Below are 10068 nucleotides of genomic sequence, written 5' to 3'. Positions count from 1 at the left end.
AAAAAAGAAGAAAAAAAATCAGCAAAACTGATCAATACATTGAGAAAAATCTGGAAAATATATGCAATATCTGCTTTCATCTCTACAAAGGAGTTGAGATTTCTTCTTTTATCTCTTTTTAGAGCCATGCTGCTTCTTTGTAATTTTTCAGCATTCACTTTCACTTGCTTTGAAATTGTTCTTTCTATTTACATTGTGGTAGTCACTATGTGTGTCTGTGTGTATGTGTGTGTGTGTGTGTGTGTGTGTAGTTTTCTTGGCTCTGATTATTTCAGTCTGTTAAAGGCCTTGTAAGTCTTTCTATGCTTTTCTTTATTAATCATATTTATTATTTATCACAATATAAGAATATTTTATCACATTTGTGTGCAATAATTTGTTTAGCCATTCTCCAGTCAATAGTATCTACTTTATACACAGCTCTGCTATTACAAAAAGTGCTGCTATAGATGTCTTGGTGAATATGGAGACTTGCTTCTTAGGGAATAAGTTCACTTGTGGCATAATTCTTGATTGCAGGATCTGGTCTCTCAGCTGCTGGAATCAATATAGTTATTGTTGGGCTGGGTCAATCAATTTGCCCCTTAGGGCTTCCTCCTCCTGCTGTTGCTGGTTCTGGTCGTTGAGGGGGACTGTGGATTATTCTTCCATGTCTCCAGCACTTCTTCATCTGAGTTGAGAAGATAGGGACAGAAACAGCACATATTCAAGGCCTCACAGTGTCTGGGTGGGTAGATAGAATAACCAAGTTCTTGCTACTTTTCCTCTTCCCACCCAGGGACCCACAGCATTTCTTCTTGCTTCTCACTCCAAAGGTCCCAGAGAAAAGCCCACATTTGTCATTGTTTATGACAGTAGGGAGGGAGGGAATAAGCATTTATATTGCACTTACTATGTAGGTGTGGCTCAGAGTCAGATTTAAAATCAGAAAAATCTGAGTTCAAATCTGATCTCAGAAAATTACTGGCTGTATTTCACTATTTGCCTCAGCTTCCTTATCTGGAAAATGAGCCAGAGAAGAAAATGGCCAATCATTCTGATATCTTTGTCAAGAAAACCCCCAAATGGGCCATGAAGAGTTGGCCATGACTGAAACCAATCCACAATCAGATGAGCAAAGGAAATAAGCACTTATTAAGCACCTACTATGCACCAGGCACTATGCTAAGAACTTTATATTATGTCATCTGATCCTATAATGATAGAAGAGCTATCATTATCTTTATTTTACAAGTAAGGAAACTGAGCCAATGCTTGGGATCATTCAGTTAGTAAGTATCTGAGATTGGATTTGAAATCAGGGTTTCCTGACTTTGGGCTTAGCTGCCTCTATACCCCAATAATATTCTTTTACCTTCCTGTACCATATCTTGTTTAGTCATTCCCCAGTTGACAGGAATCTGCTTTGTTTCTACTTCTTTGCAAAATGTTTTGCTTTAAATGGAGCCTCCTCTTTATCAATGACCTATCTCCCAGGAGATAAAGCGGTAGGGTAGTGGGAGCTGCGGACTATCCTGCCCTATGGTCTGCTCTTCATTTCAATGCATCAAGGGTCAGCAGAGAACTTCTTAGGGGCCCAAGCCTGGGTAAGACCCTACAAGGAGGCAGAGACTGTTGGAGAACATGGGATGAGTTGGGTACTCCTGGTCTGGCTCAGCCTGCTCAGCCTTGGAAATAATGGGGACCCATAATCAGACCACCCATAGCCCAGGAGCAAATCCTTTAGAATCTTAGGCCATGGGGGAAGGACCAGGAAATCTTCAGTGTCCCCCACTTCCTTCTGGGCCACGTTGGGGGGCAAGCCCTAGCATTGGGGAAGGGAAGAAAGAGATGAGCATGGTCAGGCTCCCTAACCCTCCCAGCAAAGAGAGCGCAGGAAGGAAGTGAAGGCTGTTGGCCAGCAGTGGTGGTGAGGGTGACACAGGCCTCAGGAATGTGAAAACAACTTCTCAGCCAGGAAAGGAAGAGGCTGCTGTCAGTGGCCTGGGCCAGGACCGGGTCCCCTGCCTCCTGGGACAGAGGGGGAATCTCAGAAGCTACAGGCCCCCGGACCTCAGGGCGTGGGACCAGTTTCTGGGGAGTTTCCATTCTGCTCAAGAGACAGTGAGGACTGGAATGAGGGAGCCATGGATGATCCTTCTTCAATCCCCCTTCCTCTTCCTAGCAAGTGAGGGGTTCTCAGGCTTTAGAGGTAAATGATTTCCATGGGCCATTGACTATGTATGGAATCTTGGACAAGTCTCACAAGATCTCGGTTTTTTCATCAGTATGGGCATGGGGATAGATGATCTCTAAGGGCCCTCCTAACTCTGATATCCCACATTTTAAGGACTCTCCCATCTGACATCCCATGTTCTAAGGACCTTCCCAGTTGGCATTCCATGTTCTAAAGCTCTTCCTAGTTCTGACATCCTGTGTTCTAAGGACTCTTCCAGCTCTGACATCCTGGGTCCTAAGGGTCCTCCTGGCTCTGACCTCCTGGATTCTAAGGGCCTTCCCCCGGCTCCTGAACCCTCCCCCTGATTCAAGGGCCCTCCCGGCTCTGCATCCTGGTTCTAAGGGCCTCCGGCTCTGACCCCTTTCCCAAGGGCCTTCCCAGTTGACTCCTGGTCCTAAGGGTCCCCAGTTGACATCCTGGTTTAAAACCCCCAGGAATTGTTTCTAGGTTTGTTTGAATCCTGTTCTAAAGGGAGTCTGATATTCTCTTTTTAGGGGTTTCCAGTTTTCCGGTTGTAACAACCTTTTAAATAAATCATGAAAGTGAGGGACCCAGGAAGCCTAATTCACTATCCTGGCTTCCAGTCCTTAGGTATGAGGACTCAGAGAAAAAAAGTTCTGGGTTTGGGGATTTGGGAGGAAGTGGAAGGCCATATATGGAATTTCCCTTTCCCCCAGGTTTAATTTCTCCGGTTAACTCCTTTCCTCTCCCAATGGGGCTGGTCATCCTGATAGCCATCCATTTTCAGGAGGAAGGGCCCCAGGACATATGCCCTGTGCAGCCAGCCCTGGGGGCTGAGGGCCGAAAGCCATTTGCTTGTTGATGGCCTTTTTTGGGGGAGGAAGAAAGATTTAGAAAGGAGGGTTGGGATCCTTTCCCCAAATGGTATTTATAAATAAAGCAGAGAGGAGAAGTGAGTGTTAGATAGTGACACAGCTAGAGTTGATCCCTCCGGTCAGGAAAGTTTTCCCTTGTTAAAGATGTTCCGGTATTGAGTTCACAGAGGACTTCCTATTTATTCCCCAGACTACCTTGTTTCCATCATCCTTTCCTGGGAGGGGAATTTGGTGTTTAATGTTGGGGAGGGGGGGTTAGCCTTTAGGGTCTGTGCTGGGGTTAAGTAAGAGACCTGGTAGACTGGATTATTTTCAAAAAAATTAGGTTGAGGTTAAAATAATAATGAGTTGATTAATGTTTAGAGAGATTAGAGAGCTATTCCTTCTTGCCCATGTTTAGGGGAAAAATATTTAGGTAGGGTTTTGTTTAAGGGAGGTTATCCCTGAGGAAGGAGAAAGTTTTCCTTTGCCCCTTGCCGTTTTGGGTTTTCTCTGTTTTCCAAATTAAAGTTTATCTCTACTTGGGAGAGAAGCATAAAAAACCTTAGGACAAGAGGTTGGAAATGAGGGAGGGGAGGGATGTTTGGTATGAGGTGAGGAGGGGAAATGGGGGAGATGGGAGGGAGGGGGGGAGGGGAGGAGGGAGAGGGAAAGGGGGATGAGAGAGAGAAAGAGAAGAGAGGGAGAGAGAGGGAGGGAGAGGGAAAGGGGGAGGGAGAGGGAAAGGAGGGAAGAGAGGTAAAGAAAAGAGGAGGGAGAAAGGAAGGGAGAAAGAGAGAGGGAAAGGGAGAGGGGGAGAGGGAGAGAGAGAGGGAGAGGGAAAGGGGGAAGAGAGAGAGAGAAGAAGAGAGAAAGAGAGAGGGAGAGGGCTAGGGAGAGAGGAAGGGAGAAAGAGAGGGAGGGAGAGAGAGAGACAGAGACAGAAACAGAGACGGAGAGAAACAGAGAGAGATTCACACACATCCACAGAGGGCAGTGCCAGGGAGACAATTAACAAGGGCAGGGAATGGGAACAACGCCAGCACCGGGCTTCCCAGCCAGGCCTCAGCTGAGGCCCCGGAAGCGGCAGGTTTGTCCTGTAGCCGTGCCAGTTCAATGTCAGCCTGCAGACAGTAGCCCATCGTCCGCGTCAGCAGCGGCGCTGACCCTCTATTGAAGACCTGGGAAGCTCTGGAGGCGCCTGGCCTGGGGGACCCAAGTTTCAGAGCTGGCACAGACCTCAGGGCCCATCCAGTCCCACCCCCTCATCCTCCTTTTAGAGGAGGAAACTGAGTGCCCAGGAGGGTCTAAAGGGCCCAAAAGGGAATGGAGAGGAAGATTAAATGGTTTTGTTGAAAGGGAGAGGGAAAGTCCCCTCTATTTCTACCCTTTTTTTTTTTTTTTTTTTGGGGGATTTGTTTTGATGTGAATGGTTGTTTTTCCCCTTTTCCTTTTTAAGTCCCAGGTGGTTTCATGGTTTGCCCAATGTTTGGAGTTTTATAAATTGGGGCCAATTTTTATGTAGGTTTTGATGGGTTTGTGAAATGGTGTGAAAGGGGCTGGTCCTGGAAGAAAGGGCTGAGTGAGGGAAATGAGAGTTTTGTTCAGGTTCAGAGATTTTAGGGAAGTTTTCACCCCTTTTGAGTTTTTTAGATTTAGTGCGGTGGGAAGTTTGTTTTGTTTTGGGTGGTGAAGTTGTTTCCTTTCCTCACTTGGTTTTCCCTTTTTTAAAGTAAGGAGCCCACCTTGAGGGAGAGGAGGGGGGTTAGACAGTTTTAAATTGGTTGAGGGAGACCTGGATTGAGGGAGTTTTAAAGGTTTCTTCCTAATTACCCTGGTTGGGAGAGGGGATTGGGGCCCAAATTTCCTTGTAAGGGTGAGCTAGAGCTGGGGAAACAGAAAAGTTTGAGGGGGGGGGAGGGGGCAGGAGAGGGACTTTGGTTACACATGTCACCCCTGGAGGTTTTATAGGATTGGGTGGGGTTGTCCCGTTTGGTCCCACCTGTTGTTGGGGGAGGAGGGCTGGAGGAAGCTGGGAGCTGAAGTGGAAGGAGACTGGAGAGGGAAGCCGAAATCTATCTTAAGTCCCTGTCTGGCCAGCAAATGGCTGAAAGCTCGTGGCAAATGACTGCCCTTCTCTGGGCTTCAGCTTGCTCTGATGAAAATGAGGGACTTGGATTAGAAGGGATGAAGGATCTTCCCCTGACCTCCTGAGTTCTAAGGGCCCTCCTAGCTCTGACCTCCTGGGTTCTAAGGGCCCTCCCAGTTCTGATATCTTGTGTTCTAAGGGCCCCCCCAGCTTTAATATCCTATGTTCTAAAGATCCTCCCAGGTCTGATATCTGGTGTTTTAAGGGCCCTCCCAGTTCTGACATTCCCTGTTCTAAGAGCCCTCTCAGCTCTGACATCTTCTATTCAAATATTCTTTCCAGCTCAAAGATCCTGGGTAACTATGACTTGGTCCAGAGAACACTGAAAAGCTGAGTTTAGAACAGGGAGTCAGAGAGACAAAAGAAACAGGAATTTTGATAGGAGAGAGAGGAGAGTTGATAGGACTGTGAAGAACTCAAAGCTCCTTATCCCAGCTCACATGGCCCTCTAACAAGACTTTACAACAAATGTCTTTCTTCAGCCATTAGAGCTAGAAGAGTTCAGAGCTAGGCCAGAGTCCTATACATTTTATGAACCTTAGTTGGGTGTGGTAGGAAATAGGAGTCAGCAGTGACTGTGGCCTCCTAGAACACCATGGTTTCTCATACCTTCCCATCAGTCAATCATTTATTAAGCACCTGCTCTGTGCTAGGCCCTGTGCTCCCAGCCTCCTTCACCAGCCCTCTCCAAGGTGGTCCTGGGTAGGAGTCAAAGTCACCTGTTCATAGATTCAGAACGATATCCCTGCAATGCTCCCAGTCCCTCAAGACCTTTCCCAATTGCCCTTCCAGGGAACCAAGATTCCCACTTCTAGAACTTTTCCCACCCTGCTCCTACAAGGCTTAGTACATAATGTAGGACTGTTATCTGGGAATATTATCAGCGAGATATTCTAGATTTAGAACACGAAAGGACCTCCAAAATCAGCTAGTCCATATTTACTTTGCAGAGGTGAATGCTGAAGGAGGAAATAAACAAGTAGATGTGGAACCAGGGCTCTCAACTCCCAACCCAGTGCTCTTCCTCCTCATTGCACCATCATCCCTGTAGCTCTGCTATGTGCAGGATGGGAACCCTGGGGTCATCTAAGTAAATCCTCTCTTTATATCGAGAAATAAGTTAAAATCCAAAGAAGGCAAGGCAAGGGACCCATTCAAAGCCACAATACAAGTGTGCTGGAGGCTTAAATCCTAGTCTTCACATTAGGTCTCGGTTTATACCACTGGTAATAACGCTGGTCAAAGAATATCAAAGAAAGATCCAGACCAGGGGGCAAAGGACGGAGAGCATGGGCCCAATGGGCCCCAAAGAGCCGGCAAAAGGAGTGATTCTGAGTGGAAAAGGGGATTAAAGGGGATAGACATGGAGAATGTGACCCAAGTTTAACTTCCCAATATGGCTGCAGCTCACCCTTTGCTTGTAGAATACTACTAGAACTCTGCTGCCCCCTCGTGGTTTGCCTGGATACCTGAATCCGAAACCAGGTTTCCAAACCGATGAATGACAATGTAATGAGGGCTAAACTCTAATCCCTAATCTCACCTGGGCAGCGAGGTGACACAAAGGCTAGAACCTTGAACCTGGACTCAAAAAGAACCGAGTTTAAATCTAGCCTCAGATATTTCAGTGCTATATAATGCTGGACAAGTCACTTATTCACCTCGATTTCCTCATCTGTAAAATGAAGGAAATGGCAAACCACTCCAGTAGCTTTGCCAAGAAAACCCCAAATGGGGTCAAAGAGTTGGATGAGACTGAGAATAACTAAACTACAACGATCTCATTAGAGCTGTGGAGGGCAGGATTACAGAATCGTGGAAATGAGAGTTGGAAGTGACTCCAGCCACTATCCAATGCAATTCAGATCTGATAGCCTGCCCCCCCCCCCCAATACATCCTCCAATCGCTGCTAAAGTGATTTTTTTTTAAGTGCATGTCTTATCATGTCTCCCTTCTAACTCAATAGATTCCAGTGATTGTCTCTAGGAGCAAGTACAAAACATTGTGTTTGATGTTCAGAGCTCTTGAAGGATTTTGAGTCTAGCTCCTTTCTACCTTTCCAGTCTTCCTACACCTTATTTGGATATATATTCTTTAACCAAGTGACACTGATCCCTTGGCTGTTCTATGAACAATACGCTCTATTTCTCGGCTACCAGAATCTTCTTTGGCTGTCCTCCGTGCTTATACCGAATTGAACACAATACTCCAGACTGATGGCAGAATATTCTTAAAATAAACCTTTCTTAAAGAAATCCAATAAATTGTCACCCCGGTCCACTGCTGACTCACAGTGAGCTTTTGATCCACTAAAAAATACATATCTTTGTCAAAAAAATTTTTTTTGGTCTAATCATACTTCCCCAATGGTCCTTATGAAGTTGAATTTCATCTTATTTAATTCAGCCCAATGTTCTTGCTGGGCAAGATCTTTTGGGACTCTGATTCAATCAATCATTGTTTTAGTAATCCCTCCCAGCTGTCTGTCATTTATTAATTTGATGTGCCTTCCATCTCTACCTTTATCCTAGTCATTGATTAAAATAAATAAGTAAATAGGGGCAGCTAGATGGCACAGTGGTTAGATCCCTAGCCCTGAAGTCAGGAGGACCTGAGTTCAAATCCGACCTCAGACACTGAATACTTACTAACTGTGTGACCCTGGGCAAGTCACTGAATCCCAATTGCCTCCAAAAACAAAAACAAAGAGTCCTCCAGACAAGGTGACATTGAATAACTATTCTTTGAGACCAACTGGTCACCCAGCCAGCTCTTAATCCATCTAACTGGATTTTCATCTAGGTTCCTCTTCATCATCTCCTCCACAAAAATAGTATAGGTTTCTTTATTCAAATCCTTGCTAAAAAGCTAACCAAAACACCTATAACATTCCTACTCACTTACAAGTTAAATAACTCTCTCTGTCAAAAACGGGAGATAAGTAAGTTGTCTGACATGACCTCTTCTTCATGGAACTACGCTTCACTGATTCTCTTTCCAGCTGTTTACCCACTATCCCTTGATTAACCCATCTAGAATTTCCCCAGAAATCAAAATCAAGGCCCTGGCCCATAGTTTGTAGAGTATGATCGCTTCCTTTTTAAAAAATAGGGACAACTTTTGCCCTTTTTCAACCTTGTGGTTTCATTTTTCCATGATATCTTTCAAATATCCCCGCAAGAGATTTAGCAATCTCACCTGCCAGCTCTATCAAGGACTCAGGGATGGAGTTAGTTCATTTGGGCCACGATTGGCCGCTGAATTCATCATGTCTCTTTATCTTGGGTTAACTATCTGTTCTTTTGTTTCTAATAAAAAGCTCAGAAAAAAAAAGAAATCAAATAAATCTTCAGCATCTTTGCCTTCTCTCTTTTATCAATTAACTATCACCTCATCTACCTGAGACAAAGATTTTGTTTTTGTGTTTTTCGGTGTTTAAAATTTTTGTTGGTGGCATGTTTTGTGTAATAAATTAAAGTTGGTTTTAGCGAAGGTTTTAAAGCGTGAATGGTTTTGCCATGTGTTAGTAATGCTTGGAAAGTTTTACTTTTCTTGCTAGGATGTTTGTGTTTTGGCTAAATTGGAAGCTTGTTTATAGATATGGAGAGGCGTGTTATATGATTTTGAGTTATTTTTGTAAATTTTAGAGAATTTTGTTTTTTTTTTTGCTAAGGCAATGGTAATATTTGTTTTTTTTGGGGAGGAATGATTTTTTCTTTGTTTTTTTTTTTTTATTTTAAAGTTTTTTGATTAGATGGGGAGAGCTTGCTTTTATTTTATGGCGATTACTTTTGGATGGATGTGATTTTCAATAAGCGAGATGATTTTAAACGCTGTTCAATGTTGAAGAGAGTTGGCCAGAGAGTAGAAATTATGGGAATTGAGTGTACTAAGTAAATATAGTATTTTTGGCTGTTGTTTTTTGCTGTGGTTTTGTGTTTTTTGTGTGTGCAGGCTGTAAATATGTATGTATGTGGCTGGATGGGGTTATATGGGCTATGGTTGTATTGGCTTAAGTATTTGTAAGAGGTATGGGGAAGAGGGGAAAAATGAAATACAGAGTTTGTAAGTACTAGCGAAGAAGCTGTTCAATGTTTTGGAAAAATAAAAAGCTTTTTAATTTCAAAAGTGGTGGTGCAGCTGAGCCATTACGCTGCAATGGGCCATTGCTTATTTGCTTAGTTTTTTTAGTTGTGTGTTGCTTTGTTAAAATTTTGCATGCATTTGTTGTTGTTTTGAAGTTTTTTGTTTAATGTTGGCCTTTGCTTTTGTGTTTTTTTTGTACATGTGGATAGTGGGTTGCTTTTTACTAAAGTGGCAGATATGAAGAAATTGAGTGTAACAGGGATGGAGGGTTTGTTTCAGTTATGTTAGTGAGGGATTTGAGGTTAGATGGAATTTTGTTTTTGGAGCTTTTGTGCTTGTGAGTTTTATTTGGGGCTACGTAGCGTTTTTGCTTGTTATTCTATGTATGGCTGTATGATAATAGATAGGTTTGTGATTTTGCGAAATTGGCTAGTGGCAATTTTTTGGCATTGCTTTTGTAGGTTTGTAAAATGTAGATAAATGATGTATTCCAAGCTATGTTGCGGTGAGTGCTTGAGGTATACTTTTGGCCTAGGGATTTTTTTGTTTCTAAATGCAATGTTTTGTGCTACTATATGGCTTAGTTGAATTTAAATTTTTGGCAAGTGGCTTTTTAGATAAATTTGTGTTTGGGTGAAATTGTAGATGCGAAATTATGATCTGTGAAGTTTGGTTTTTTGAGACATTATTGCTTTTTTGTTTTTTGATTTTTGCTTTCTATGGCACAGTGAGGTGTTCATGTGTTTTTGCCCAAGATTTATGGTTTGTCGGTATAGTGTTTTGTTTGGTGTATTATTTT

The 10068-nt window shown here is 43.5% G+C and overlaps 1 long non-coding RNA gene across 1 annotated transcript; it reads right to left on the bottom strand.

Moving 5' to 3' along the window:
* Nucleotides 1-291: 291 nt before the first annotated feature.
* On the bottom strand, nucleotides 292-8596 carry LOC116422137. Its single transcript, XR_004232702.1, has 2 exons — nucleotides 8382-8596; nucleotides 292-670 (listed from the first exon to the last, which is right to left on the bottom strand). It is a non-coding gene; the product is annotated as an uncharacterized LOC116422137 (long non-coding RNA).
* Between the last annotated feature and the right edge of the window lie 1472 nt (nucleotides 8597-10068).

The sequence above is a fragment of the Sarcophilus harrisii genome, chromosome 3, assembly GCF_902635505.1.
Source record: "Sarcophilus harrisii chromosome 3, mSarHar1.11, whole genome shotgun sequence".
Taxonomy (NCBI): domain Eukaryota; kingdom Metazoa; phylum Chordata; class Mammalia; order Dasyuromorphia; family Dasyuridae; genus Sarcophilus; species Sarcophilus harrisii.
This window is presented reverse-complemented; position numbering and strand designations above follow the sequence as displayed.